The sequence below is a fragment of the Tamandua tetradactyla genome, chromosome 20 (assembly GCF_023851605.1).
Source record: "Tamandua tetradactyla isolate mTamTet1 chromosome 20, mTamTet1.pri, whole genome shotgun sequence".
Lineage (NCBI taxonomy): Eukaryota > Metazoa > Chordata > Mammalia > Pilosa > Myrmecophagidae > Tamandua > Tamandua tetradactyla.
Genome location: NC_135346.1, coordinates 7,127,772 through 7,142,800, shown reverse-complemented (window position 1 = coordinate 7,142,800; position 15,029 = coordinate 7,127,772). Strand labels below are relative to the sequence as shown.

At 39.5% G+C, this 15,029-nt stretch overlaps 1 long non-coding RNA gene across 1 annotated transcript in view; it reads right to left on the bottom strand.

Annotated features, from left to right (window-relative positions):
* Window positions 1-618: 618 nt before the first annotated feature.
* LOC143664894 (uncharacterized) overlaps window positions 619-15,029 on the bottom strand; it is a 216,638-nt gene continuing 202,227 nt past the window's right edge. Inside the window, exon 4 of the long non-coding RNA XR_013166661.1 lies at window positions 619-724. This is a non-coding gene — a long non-coding RNA (uncharacterized LOC143664894). The remainder of the gene's footprint in view (window positions 725-15,029) is intronic.

Here is a 15,029-nt window from a genome sequence, read left to right as displayed (position 1 = left end):
AAACTCTATTTCTCTTATCATGATATCAGACATTGATACGCTGACAAAATCTTAGACAAAGAATCATCTTTTGGATGATTGTTTGTGACATTTTCATGTTTCCATATTTAGCAAATAAGTTGCAGTAGATAAAAATTGTAGTTATATACTGACCATGTAGCAGATCCTGAGATAATTGTTTTACACATATTATCTCATTTATTCCACACAATCGTGGCAGAGGTATGATTAGCTCTACGAGACAGGTGAGGAACCTGGTGTTCATAAAGGTAAATGAACTTATCTAGGCATCTCTGGTAGAATTAGCAGAGTCTGGCCCACTCCGAAGTCCACAATCTTACTACACATTACATTTTCCTGCTATTTGAAAGCATACTGGATTCAATCGGAGATACTATGTAAATAAAGTGCAGCGTGTCCTGTATAAAGTAAAATTGTGTTGGCAAGGCAAAATATACTCACAGGAAAAAAAACTTGACCTTGGACAAAAGACTTAACCTCACTGAGCCTCAGTATCCTCGTTTATAAAATAGGGATACTAATTCCCAACACAGAAGTTTACCATTAGAATATCATGATGCTCAACGCCTGTAACGGAGCTATTTGTGCCCCACTCACCCAGCCTGGGTCCTTCAGATGTGCTCGGTTCAGGCAGATAAAGTTCTCCTTATCATCTCCGGGTGCCTGGAGTGCTTCTGTTTCCTGGCTGTACTGAGGAACGTGCCTAGGAAAATGATTTTATGAAAAAACAGGACTATGGAAGAGCAAAGACTACAGGCCCTGAATCCATTCCCAGGAAGAAAGGGGATGGGGAGTGGCAAATCAGTGATGTTGATCAGAAACATCTGACCCCCATGAAGACAGCGCGGGCACTTACCTGCTGACCACTCTGACCATGTACCCACTCTCCTCATCTGCTGGGCACGAGCATCCACTGGCAGACCCCTCTCTCAGCTTGGGGTCCTGAGCCCCACGTCCCTGTCTCCCTGCTTCTGCCTTTGTCTTTCTGAGCCTTGCCCCATCTCATTTACTTTCTAATCTTCTCTTTATTTCCCTTCCTTACAATTGCCCTCAATGGCCTACCAGAAAGACTCCTTAAAATTGGGGCTCAGATTGTGAACGTCATAAAATTAAGCTCCCTTTTCTTCATTTACAACCAAGCATTCCTAATGCACTCTCCTTTCAATCGCTTTCAGATCTAGCCCAAATGTCACTTTCTGAAAGGTCCCCAAGCCTATCAAAGCAGAAAGAGAAGTCTCTCCCCCTCCTGGGACCTAATACACTTTGAGCACATTTTCATCATAGCACTGATCACTTTTTATTGTAATTATGTGTTCATGCCTCACTATTAAAAGAATGTGAATTCTTTAAGGAAGGAAACTTAAGGAAGGCACAGTTGCCATTGCATCTGCCAGGCCTGCCAAGGGGAAAGCCAGGGGCTCTCCTTCCTTATTGCTGCTTCTGGTCCCCATGCTGACTGGTCTCAGAGGAAGAGCTGAGATGCAAATAGGAAAGTCAAGAACTGCAAATGAAAATTTTGTCTGAAGGCTTTACTGGATAGTGAAAATCAGCAGCTGAAGAATATATAAGTAATGAAATTATGATATATGCATTGTATGATACCCTATGCAGCTATTAAATAGAATGAGGCAGATATATGTGAATTGATATGTAAAGTCCCCTTACATATTATTAAGTGGAAGCAGCTACAGAATAATTCTTTGACTATGATAAAAGTTAAATCATTAAAAAAAAATCCAGTTGTGTGTGTATGTGTGTGAAAGCGTAGAAAATGGATGAGTTTTTAGAGGCTATGCAACAAAGTGTTAGCAGCGATTCCCCCTAGGGCAGGGCAGCTCGATTAGAGAAGATGAAGTAAACATCTGAGTAACTCTCTATGCATGTAAGTTAGTTGTAGTCTAAAAAGGAATTTGAAAACTTAGGTTCCACCTTTCTTGAGCTGTCCCAAATACTTTCTCATATATCCTTCCATCCCTGCATGGTAATTGCAAGCAGATGGTGATAATTTCCTGTTTCATGTATGAAAGGACAATGTCAGTGAGTTGAAAAAATTATATTCTTAATGGTTATCTCTGTAGGTCGATAATCACATTTACCCACCAGAAATTCAAATTTGAATCTGTAAATGTCATATTCACATCAGCCGTGGCCCTGGGAATTTCATGTATTCCTCCAAGTATTTATCAAATATTTTTTGAGTGCCTAGTATCTGCCAGACATATATTCCCAGGAAAGCAGCAGTGAACAAAACTCAGCCACTGCTTTCATAGACCTTACTATTTAGTGGGGCAAGCAGAGGTAATAAATTTAAAAATTATAAACAAATATATAATTTTAGATGGTAAGTATTATTAAGAAAAACATCGCAGGCCAAAGGAATAGAAAGTGCTATTTGAGGAAGAATGGTCAAGGGAGACTTCTCTGGTATTTGGGGATGTGCATACATACATTGGGAGGGAAAGGGGACATGTGACTAGGAAGAACATTCCAGACAGAAGGAATAGCAAGTAAAAGCCCCAGATACAAGAACGCATCTGTTCTATTCAAGGAGCATGTAGGAATTCCGTTCAGCTGATGCTGGAGGAGAGTCGTAGGAAATTATATCAGAAAGGCAGTAGACGACTCAGTCACATGATCGAGAGTGCCATTGTAATGCTTAGGTAAGGTTTGTGCTAACAAATTTTTAAAAAGCCTTTCATCGGGGCATCTGCTTCTCTCTCACTGTGTATTCCAGCTCAGGTTCATACATCTTTTTTCCAAGTGGATAAGATAGTAAAAAGAGATTTGTGGGGGGAAAAAACATAGCAAAAAGAGAGACGTCCAAGAGATTATTGAGATTACAAGCAAAAAGTGAAATCTAAAAGTGGGTCAAGATGAGCATGAGGACTCAGTGGACAGGGAAGGTGTGTGAAGACAGTGGATTGGAAGTCCTGGTCCAGTTGAAAATTGCTGGATATGTTGTTAACTAGCATGTGTGTCTGGAAATATAGGAAATGGTTGTTGAGGATGCTTAAAACTGAGTTTTGGATGGAATAACATGATTACTAATGGTAATTTCTAGGATAGGATTGAGGAAACCCCAGGCTTAGAAAAGGGCTTGAGATTTTTGAGGATATCAAGGGTGTGAAGAAGGCACAATCTTCACTTGGGGGAATCAAAGGGAGGAAGTGGGAAAAAATCATGGAAGGGTAACATGGGGGGGTCAGCTTTGGCCCAGGATCTAGCAGGGTCACTGTAGACAGAACCAAACTCACTATCACATCTCTTGGGTGAGAAGCCTTCACTACTGGCCCTGACACCAGGCAAAGGGAAAGATCTGACTGCCATGGCCAACTGTTGTCTCTGTTAGTAGGAAAATAGAGAGAGCACAAAATACTCAAGAGTACTGATCACCTGAAAGGAAAGGGGGAAGGCAGCACACTAAAGGTGCTGGAAAGAACCTGAAAATTGACTGTGCAAGGCGAGTTCTGGAAACCATCAGCAATGTCAGTGGCCTTTCGTGTGATCTTGCTCCTCTGGGTCCACTCTTCTGGGAAACTGCTGGAACGACGTTCTGCTGGTTGGGACTGTGCTGTGCAGACGGTGGTAAAGCTTTCAGTTGGAGGTGTTTGTTTGTTTTTTTCCCTCTAGTTCCTAGATTTCTCAAACAGCAGCGGTGGTGACAACCTAATAATAGTTTACATTTGTCATAGATCAAGCACCAGGCCAAGAACTTAATGCTCATTATCTTGTTTCATTTTTATGGGAGGCGAAGGAGGTGGAGAATTATTGTCACTTCCTACTGTACAGATGGGAAAACCGAGGTCCAGCAATGTTAAGTAATTTGTCCTGTTCATATAACTATTCAAAGGCAGAACTCGGACAGGAAATCTAAATTGCTTGACTTCAAAACCCATACTCTTAACCTCTGTGCTTTACTGATAAACTTTTATAAAATAAGGTAAAAACAACCAAAGATGAAAAGAAAATCACAAAGCAAGAATTGGAATTTATTAAGTGATGATTTTCACTTTCTTTGTCTTTAATCAGAATATAGACAATGTGTCAAGTAGATAAAAATAGTCTCTAGGAAATCAGCAGGTAACTGGTCTATGATTACTCTCCCAAACGCGGAGCGCCATATTTTAAGAACTCAAATGAACATTCTAATACTATTATCTTATGAGGCAATTTTGGCTGGCAACCTAAGTGTTGCTCTCATTTCTCCTCAAATATTGGGAATATATATATTCATCAATGGCTATGCAGGATATATGGCAAAAAGATTTGGGTGATTCATTAAATGCAAAGCTTTGGCAGCACATATGGGGAAGTGTTTATAAAGCAGTTTGGGAAACAAGACTGCAACAAATTCAGGTTAATATTCTTCCCAGAACCTGCTGGTCCTCGTCCAGAAAGGGTTTTGGACAGATGCTTCATTTTAGAAATTCAGAAAGCTCAAGCTGCTATTCTTTGTTACATCTTTAAAGCAGTAAACCTAATTTCCATTTCAACACTAAGACTTTAGGTGGGTAATTCTAGAACAGAGTACATTGACAACAAAACAATAATGTGTACTTTATTTTAAAATCTACACCTCATATTTTGATCAGGGAATAAGTAGTACCTATGTTCAAGCCATTAAGAAAATGGACTGAAGTAGCGTTGGGTGGAGTTGAAAACATTGCTTTTATAAGGCAGAGTCTGGACCCCTTACCGGTACTTGACCAATAACCTTTGCCAGAGAATCAAATTTACTTCGTGTTTTGCCGCCAAATTTTGCCTCATGTTATATGGGAGACTGTTATTGTTTAAATTCTACGAGCCACCCTGAGTTTGCCAGCAGCTCTTTGTCATCCTCTTCATGAAAGAACTAGCTGAATGTTGGTCAGATTTTAATGGAAGAAAAAAAGAGAAAAAGCATTGCTGTCCCTTTAGGTCATTGAGGTAAAAAGAATTGGGGGGAAATGAGGAATGGCTGGACCTAAACCTAGCAGGCAGACCAGTTCTCTGAGTTTTGAACCTTGCTCACTCCTTTTGGTTTGCTCCCGGACCTAAATGATCCCAGGGGGCTCCAGCAAAATCTGAGGGATGTCAGGTGACGGCTCTGTCAGCTAGCAACCAGCAGGAGCACGGCAGCTAGCCACGCCAGCTTGCTTTGGCAGTGAAGGATCTGGTCATGGGACAAAACATGGCTCACAAAGTTTTTGGAAGAGAGAGGAGTTTCTCCAGCTGCCCAGGGTGGTTGCCATCGGAGAGAATAGGCATTTCTGGGGAAGCCTTTTGCACCACTGCCCTTCCAGAGACACAGGCTGCTGTGGCTGCTGCGGTGAGAGGCTGCCGTTGTGCCGTCGGGTGAGCTAGATGTGTGCAGAGGGCTGTGCCACCTTGCCGTTATGCTGCCGTGAGCCACCAGCTCCCTGGGAAGGAGTCTCATCCCCGTACATCACGCACGATTATGGCTAATGAAGAAGGGATAGATCAGAAGGTCAAAGGAGGCACCATGGGCAGGGAGTCTTGGAAAAGGAGCTTTAAAACAACCTCACAATAGCCCAGTTGTTGAGTTCTGCGCTTGTGCCAAGCCCTGTGTTGAATGCTCTGTATGCATTATTTAACTGAAGCTGCACAATAACCCTGTGAGGCAGGTATTGGTCTTTACTGAAGTCAGTGAGGTTATGAAAAACAGCTTAAGTGAATCTGGCTAATGAGGCTGCTCTTCAGTTAACCAACATTCTATCCCCTGGAATCCCGTACAGACATCTTAGGATTTCCAGGAGCACAGTCCCTGTTCACGCCAGCTGGTCCCAGAGGCAGCCAACATTCTTTGGGCTGCACACCCTTGATGGAAGCTGGAGTCCAGCCCTCCGTGCAGCTGGTTTACAAGCAAGCCTCACTTTTCCCTCTGGAGTTTCTTCTGTCTGCAGGTTTATGATGCTCAGGGCTTTTGTTAAATCTGACTGGACTGTAAGTGAGAATAATACTTTGCACTTCCACCAGGCCTGTTACCTGAAAGCCTTAAAGGATTTTACAAATGATCTAAGCCAACCACCATCTCCCCATGGTACAGGTGTTTCGGCCATTTTGGAAAGTGGGTGATCAGAGGTGCAGATTTAGTCATTTTGGTGGAGGGCCTAAATAATCGTTTACTCAGTTGACAGATGAGGCACCGATGGCCTTTACTGCAGGGGTTGGTAGCTTTGTTATTAATTTCTAGACACTATACAAGCTTTAATACAAACTTTAACGTAGCAAGGTTCCTTTTGTTTACCATTATCAAAATTTTGGCACTGGTACAGTGCCATCCAAGCCATATTTGTTTTTCATGCTGATTATATAAGTCCCTCTGGAAATAGGGACAAGTTACTGAAACTCCTTGTGCCTCATTTTCTCTACCCAGAAAGGGGATGACAAACCAGTCCCTACCTCATAGGGTTTGTTGGTGAGGATCAAATGACTTAATGTATCTAAGTTGCTTAGAATAATGTCTGGAATAGAGCAAGCTCTATTATGTGTTGGCTGCTATTAAAATAATGGATAGCAATGTGATAAATCTGAACATGAAATAAACTACACTGTAGCTTCTCCACTGTTCAATTTCCATGCGATTCCAAGAAAAAAATTTATTTCCATGTGGATATTCTCCTTTACAACTTAACTCAGGAGAAAATTGCTCACCCGATTGGATAAATGCATGTTCTTAGGTTATCCAAATGCCATTTGTGTGGGTTATGGTCTCAGGATCAAGAAGTAAACTTACCTTCTGATAACAATGTCATGTGATTCACCATATTTCAATATCCAATTAAAATAATTTATTAGTATTCATTTAAATTTGCCTTTTTCTTAGCTTAATAAATCTGTATCTGTTTATTTCCCCATACATCTTATTCCTATTAAAAGTCTCTTCAATTATCCAATCATCTCTTCCTTATGTTTTAATAGTTTGTTTCAAACCAAAATTTAATTTCTTTGCCTATCTTCTCAAAGCTCATCACGTTATTCTACATTCAACATTGCATTTTCTCTTGATTCAACACAGCCTCATATTCAATAATCTCTCTCCCTTTTTCAAACTTTAACTCCCATATCTGGCCACACAGTCCTCCTTCCTTTTCCTTCCACTCTTCGTATTGTCTGGCTTCTTTCCCCCAGTTTTGGTCTTACTTTATTTCCCCACCAGGATCTTTCTCCCCTGGGAACATTGACATAAATCCTTAAAACTTTCATTTCTGTTAGTGATCATTCCACAATCCTCCTACCCCCTTAGCCCTTGGGGTTAAAAGAAAAAAAAAAGCCCTTCATCTTGACTTCTATTGTATGTATAACACTCTTAGACCATCTTAGGGAAAATGGACTTTTAAGACCTGTTCAACCAATAGCTTAGCTCCTCCACTGTCCTAAATACAGCGCTGGGAATACTCCCATTTGGGCCATATAAATCCCAATATTTAATGAGGAGTTTCCTAATTCATTTCAAATAGACACAGACAAGTACAGTAAATTCCTCAGGATAAAATGTGACTGACAGATAAATAGTACCCAGGAGGGCGAAGGATAAAACGATGGTCTCCACATATTCTGGCCAATGCATACAGCATTTTCTGAACAGTTCTAGAGCTAGTGGTGGGTCAGCACAGTTAGCAGAGCAGCCTGCCAGACAGCCAGATGTTGCTGTTGGAAATACATCAGCAACACCTCGTGCACACAGCCACGGGTCTACAGAGAAGAGACCAGACGGCAAACAAACTTTGATCCCTTTATTGCAGTCATTCAAATGACAATAGGTAGAAAATATTATCATGTTGGACTTTCTTCTCCTTGGAGAACCTACATTAGACAATGGAGATCAGAATAAAGAGATGCTGTATTTTTGATAAATTGAGAGAAAGAGACTGAGACACAGAGAGACCAGTTTTCACTGTGCAAGGGACGTGCCTTTTGTTCCCTCCTAGAATGAAATACGTGTTCATATTTGAGTTCAATAGTGAGGCAGAGCCAATGTACCTCCAGTCTCCACTGGGAACATTTTCCTTGGCATCGTTTTTGAACACTTTGGATTAAGCACTGTTCTCTCTGAACTGACAAAGAACTTAGATAATGTCTTTTCTGTAAGAGTTTTTAAAACTGTATTGGCAATGAAGCTAGTCGCACTTCAAAAACTCCCTTTTCTAGTAATCACAAAATAATCTACATTATGCACAACTGGAAAGAAGCCTTTTGTGTTAAGTAAAGGTGTACTTTACCCACTGTTTAGGAGTACGCATCTGTTGAAACCATTTATTGGTACCTGGAAATATAAAATAGCATTTTAGAAAGTTTACAGAAGAAAGATGATGTGTCTGTTCATAGCACAAGTAAATTAGTCTCAGAGAGGGACTGTGCATGGAAATCAGCCACTGGAACAGCACAAATGGCAGTGAATTTCTTTTAGGAAAGGAAAAGGTCTCTTCCTCTCTTTTTTTCTTGCTGCCACTCCAGGTCCCTTCTCCCTATCATTTGGTGGAAAATCTCTATAGAGACCTGGAAGTGTGACTGAAAAGGAACATTTCCCTGAATACCATCCCAATGCCCCACATAATAATCGCCGCAATTGTCAGTGCTTGCAGCACGTTCACTATAGCTGTCTCCACCGTCGTCATTACTTGGTCACAGCCATGTCTCTCCACCACCACCCTCCACCACTACACTGTCATCACTGTCGCCTTGTGACAACCACAGCCACCATCCCCTCCCCAGCACCATCGCTGCCAACACTATCACTCTCACCACCACTACCAGCACCATCACCCTCACTACAAGCACCACCACTCTCACCTCCACCATCAGCACCATCTCTACCACCGCTATCACCATCACTGCCACCATGACACATCACCACCATTACCACCACTATGAGCAACCCTCACTTCTACCACCACCACTACCCCCACTACAGCCACCACTAACACCCTTCCCCACCACTCCACCCTCACTGCCATGGCCGCCACCACCACCATCTCTCCCAGCTTTCCCACTGCTTTCATCACCCTCACCACCACCACCACCACCACCACCCCTCCCAGTACCATATCTACCGCCCTTCCCTGCTCCATCCCTCCCGCCCTTCCCTCCTCTATCCCCCCCCCGCCCTTCCCTGCTCCATCCCCCCCCGCCCTTCCCTGCTCCATCCCCCCCGCCCTTCCCTCCTCCATCCCCCCCCGCCCTTCCCTCCTCCATCCCCCCCGCCCTTCCCTCCTCCATCCCCCCCGCCCTTCCCTGCTCCATCCCCCCCACCCTTCCCTCCTCCATCCCCCCCGCCCTTCCCTCCTCCATCCCTCCTCCCTTCCTGTTGTCCCTACTGCCCTTCCCTCCTCCATCACAACCACAGCCACCTTCATTCTGTCTGCCACCATCACCACCAAACGTCTTTTTGGAACTTCCCTTCTCCTTTTCCTTTTATTTTATTGGTAGGCATGAGGCACACTTTCTAAAGCCCATCTCCAAATCCATTTTCTGAAAGAAGCCATCTCAGCCACAAATAACTATGACTACTGACAGCAATCTTAGCTGCTTGATTTCAATGGTGCTATATCACAAACTCTAAGATATTTGTCACTCCCATATTTTTTTCTTCCCATCATCCTTTCAGAGCATATTTACTTCTTTGCCCATGATAGGCACTAAACAGGAAGGTGATGAAGATTAAATAGTAAAATGTATTTTATCAAAAATGTATGTTTCTCTTTCATTCCCTCCTCCCTGTCATATTGCCTAGAAGTAATGATATGGAAACACATCGAGGCAACTAGGAATATGATGAGAACAAAAACTAGAATTTCAACCACAATTAATTGAGTTGGTTGTATTTATTTGTATAGCTTTGGATGTTTACCCCTATTGTTAAATTTCTCCAACTTAAAAAAATTAACGTGCAAATTGACATTCACCATCCAATACTAATGCCTTGAGGACTTAGAACCTAATAAACTCTACCAATGTGAGTTAGAACACCAACGTTTGTTACTTCTGATTCTCTGTTATTTGTTGTGGGTACAATGTAGGAAAATTGGCATCATCTTCCTTAGGATTATCTTTTATTAAGAATTGCATTTCTGCTTTACCTTTGTAGGTCCAAGCTATCTGAAGATAATAAAAAAATTTTTGTGTCTGGCTTATTTCATTCAACATGATGTCTTAAATGTTTATTCATGTTATAGTATGTGTTAGAATTTCATTCCTTTTTATAGCCAAAAATATTCTACTGTCTGTATACCTACCACATTTTTGTTATCCTTTTATCTGTTGATGGACACTTGGGTTGCATCCAACTTTTGGCTATTGTCAATAATGCTGCTATGAACATTGGTAAACAAATACCTATTCAAATCCCTGCTTTTAGTTCTTTTGCATATATACCTGGAGAGGTATTGTTGGGTCTACTGGTAATTTCCTGTTTAACTTTTTGAGGAACCACCAAACTGTTTTCCAGAGCAGTGAGCACCATTTCACATTCCCACCAGCAATTTATGGGAGTTCCTGTTCCACCAATCCTCACCACCATTTATTTATTTATTTATTTATTTATTTATTCATTCATTCATTCATTCATTCATTCATTTAAATAGCCATTCTGGTTAATGTAAAATGGAATCACATTGTGGTTTTGATTTGCATTGCCTTATTGGCTAGTGGCATTGCACATCTTTTCATGTTCTTATTCTTATTTTTGTGACTTCTTTGGTGAAATGTTTATTCAGGTTCTTGCCCATTTTTTACTAGATTGTTCATCTTTTTGTTTTTGAGTTACAGCAATTCTTTATATATTCTGGATATTAAAATGTTATCAGTGATATGGCTTCCAAATATTTTCTACCATTCTATAGAGTGTCTTTTAGCTTTCTTGTTCATGTCCCTTGGTATACTTTTTTTTAAAATTTTTAATGAAATCTAATTTATCTATTTATTCTTTGTTGCTCATACTTTGGTGTCATATCAAAGATACCATTCAAAGCCAAAGCTATGAAGATTTTTCCCTATCTGGTCTTCCAAGAATTTAAAAATTTTAGCTCTTATATTTAGTCTTTGATCCCTTTTGAGTTAATGTATCCATATGGTGTGAGCTAGAGATCCACTTTCACTCTTTTGCATGTGGATATCCAGTTTCCCAACACCAGTTGTTGAAGAGACTACTCTTTCCCTATTAAATGGACTTAACACCCTTGTTAAAGCTTAATTGTCTATAGATGTGTGGGTTTATGTCTGAAACCTCAGTTCTATTCCATAGGCCTCATGTCTGTCCTTGTGCCAGGACCACACTGTTGTGATTACTGTAACTTTTTAACAAGTGTTGGAGTTGAGAAGTATGAGTCTTCCAAATTTATTCTTCCCTTTCAAGACAACTTTGGATATTTGGGGCCCCTTACGCTTCTTTGTGAATTTGATGTCTTTGTGCTTCCATTTTTGCAAGGAAGGTTATTGAAACCTTGATTGTGAATGCATTGGATCTGTAAATCACTTTGGTTAGTATTGACATCTTAATGTTAATGACATAAAGTCTTCCAATCTGTGAGCACAGGATATGTTTCATTTATTTAGTTCTTCCTTAATTTCTTTCAGCATGATTTGTAGTTTTCTGTGTACAAGTCCTTTACATCTCTGGTGAAATTTGTTCTTAGATATTTGATTCTTTTAGTTGCTGTTGTAAATTGGAATTGTTTTCCTGATTTCCTTTTCAGGTTGTTTCTTGCTGGTGTCTAGAGAAATCACTGAATTTTGTGCTTTGATCTTTTATCTCACCACTTTACTATATTCCTTTATCAGCTCTGGTAATTTTCTTGTAGATTTTTCAGGAGTTTCTATATGGAGGATCATGTCATCTTCAAATAGGGATGGTTTTACTTTTCCCTTTCCAATTTCAATGCATTTTATTTCTTTTTCTTGTCTTATTGCTCAGGCTAGAACCTCCAGTACAATGGTAACAGGGCTAACAGTGGGCATCTTTGTCTTGTTACTGATCTTAGAGGGAGAGCTTTCAGTTTTTTACCACTGAGTATGATGCTAGCCATGGGCTTTTAATATGCACCCTTTATCATGTTCAGGATGCTTGCTTCTATTCTAGTTTTCTGAGTGTTTTTATAAAGAAGAAATGCTGAATTTTGTCAAATGCCTTTACTGTGTCATTTGAGTGATCATGTGGTTTTCCCCCCTCATTCTATTTTTGCAGTGTTTTATGTTAATTGATTTTCTTAATTTTGAGCCCCCTTGTATACTTTGGGTAAAGCTCACTTGATCATGATGTCTAATTATCCTCATGTGCTGCTAGTATTTCGTTGAGAATTTTTGTATCATATTCATAAGGGTCTACAAATTTATTTTCTTCTGGTATCTTTATCTGACTTTTTGCTATGGTGTTAGCCTCATAGATTGTGTTAATGAGTGTTCATTAACACAATTTTTTTGTAAGAGCCTGGGCAGGATATGTGTTCTTTTTTTTTGGAATATTTGGTTAAATTAATCAGTATAACTTTCTGGTCCTGGGCTTTCCTTTGTTGGGAGGCTTTAATTACTGATTGAATCTCTTACTTGTTCTTAGTCTGTTGAGATCTTCTAATTGTTCTTGAGTCAGTTTAGGTAATTTGTCTGTTTCTAGGAAATATTCCATTTTCATCTCGGTTATCTAATTTGATGGCATAATTGTTTGTAGTATCCTCTTTATCCTTTCTATTTCTCAAAGGTTAGCTAATGACTATCTTCTCTCTCATTTCTGAATTTTGTTGTGTCCTCTTTTTTTTATTTGTCAATCTAGCTAAAAGTTTGTCTTCTAATTTGTCTTTGTAAAGAACTAACTTTTGGTTTCATTGCTCCTTTGTATTGTTTTCCTATTCTCTATTAAATTTATCTGCACTCTAATATTTGTTATTTTTCTTCCTTCCACTTACTTTGAATTTAGTTGTCTTTTTTTCCTAGTTCTTCCTGATATGTGGCTACGCTTCTGATTTGAGATCTTTTCTTTTTTTATGGAAGCATGTAGATATATAAATTTCCCTGTAAGCACTGTCTTTCTGCATTCTATGTGTTTGGGTGTGTTGTGTTTTCATTTGCATTTGTCTCAAGATATTCCCTGATTTCCCTTATGATTTCTTCTTTGACCTATTGATAGTTTGAAAGTGTTATTTAATTTCCACATATTTGTGACTTTTCCATTCTCCCTCTGTTATTGATTCCTAGCTTCATTTCATTTATGTCCAGAGAAGGTACTTCATATAATTTCAATCTTTTCAAATAATTTAGATTTGTTTTGTGACAATATATCGTCCTTCATAGAGAATGATCCATGAAAACTAGAGAAAAATTTGTATGCTGCTGTTGTTGAAGGAAGTTTACTACATATATCCATCAGTTTTTATTGGTTTGTAGTATTGTTCAAGTCTTCATTTCCTCAATGATCTTCTGTCTAGATGTTCTACCTCTTATTGAAAATGGTCTACTATAGTCTCCTACGATTAATGTACAGCCATTTATTCCTCCTTCAAATCTGTCATTGATTGCCTCATATATTTGGGGAATCTTTTGTTAGATGCTCATGTATTCATAATTGTTATATTTTCTTCATTATTTGATCCTTTTATCAATATATAGTGAACTACTTTGTCCCTTGTAATAGTTTTTTGCTTATCAGTATATCAGTATAGTCATTCTTGCTGTTTTTGAATTACTTTAGGTTTGGAATATTTTGTTACAGCCTTTCACTTTCAGTCTACTGTATCTTTGAATTTAAGGTGACTCTCTTGCAAAAAGAATGTATCATTCTGCCAATTTTTGCCTTTTGATTAGAGAGTTTAATCTATTTACATTTAAAATAATTACTGATACTGCAGGACTCGTGCCTTTTTGCAATTTGTTTTTGTAATTCTTATACAGTTTTTGACCCTCAAGTCTTTCATTACTTGCCTCCCTGGTTTCTGATGGGAAATTGGCACTTAATCTTATTGAGACTCCCTTGTACATGATATATTGCTTCTCTCTTACAGCTTTCAATATTCTTTCTTTGTCCTTGGCATTCAGCAGCTTGAGTATATTTGACTTGGTATAGGTCTCATTTGGTTTATCCTGTTTGGAGTTCATTGAGCTTTTTCGGTATGTATATTCATGTCTTCCATTAAACACGAGTTGCTTACAGCCATTATTTCTTAGAATATTCTTTCTGCCTCTTTCATTTTCTCAATAATGTGTATATTGGTGCACTTGATGCTGTACCACAGTTATTGTAGGTTCTGTTCACATTTCTTTCTTTATTTTTTCTTTCTGCTTCTCAGAATGAATAATCTTAATTGTTTTATCTTCAAACTCACTAATTCTTTATTTTGCAAGCTCCTGTATGCTCTAGAACCCTTCTGGGGAAGACAAATCTAGTTGTGCTGCCCCCTTGCTGAAGGCTGGCTCTGCTTCCTTCTGTGGTTTTCAGCTCCAGTATTTCTATTTATTCCTTTCTATGATTTCTGTTTCTTAGTTGTAATTCTCTTTTTGTTCATCTATAATTTTCTTTATGTCCTTAGTTCTTTTCCTTTAGCTCTTTGACTGCATTTAAAATATATATATATTTTTTTCATGGGCAGGCACCAGGAATCAAACCTGTGTCTCCAGCATGGCAGGCGAGAACTCTGCCTGCTGAGCCACCATGGCCCACCCTAAAAAAATTTTAAAGCTTTTCCTGTTATGTCCAAAGTCTGGTCTTCCTTGTTAATGGTTTCTAATGCTACCTCTTTCTCCTTTGCTTGGGCCATCATTCCTACTTAGTTGCATGCTCTGAAATCTTTTGTTACACCCTTGACATTTTCATGTTTTAACGTGTTACCTCTGGATTCCTAGTCTCTAAGGAATGTTCCATAAATTTATATCCAACCAGCATTATGCCTGAGATGCCCTTGAATTCCAGGAGCTAATAAAAGAGAAAGAAAGACTCTTTGAAGACTGGCCTATGTAAGTGCTCTCCTTTTGAGCTTAGCCTTCCCAACAATGGGTCTGAAGAGCAGCCTGAGGCATAAGTGCAT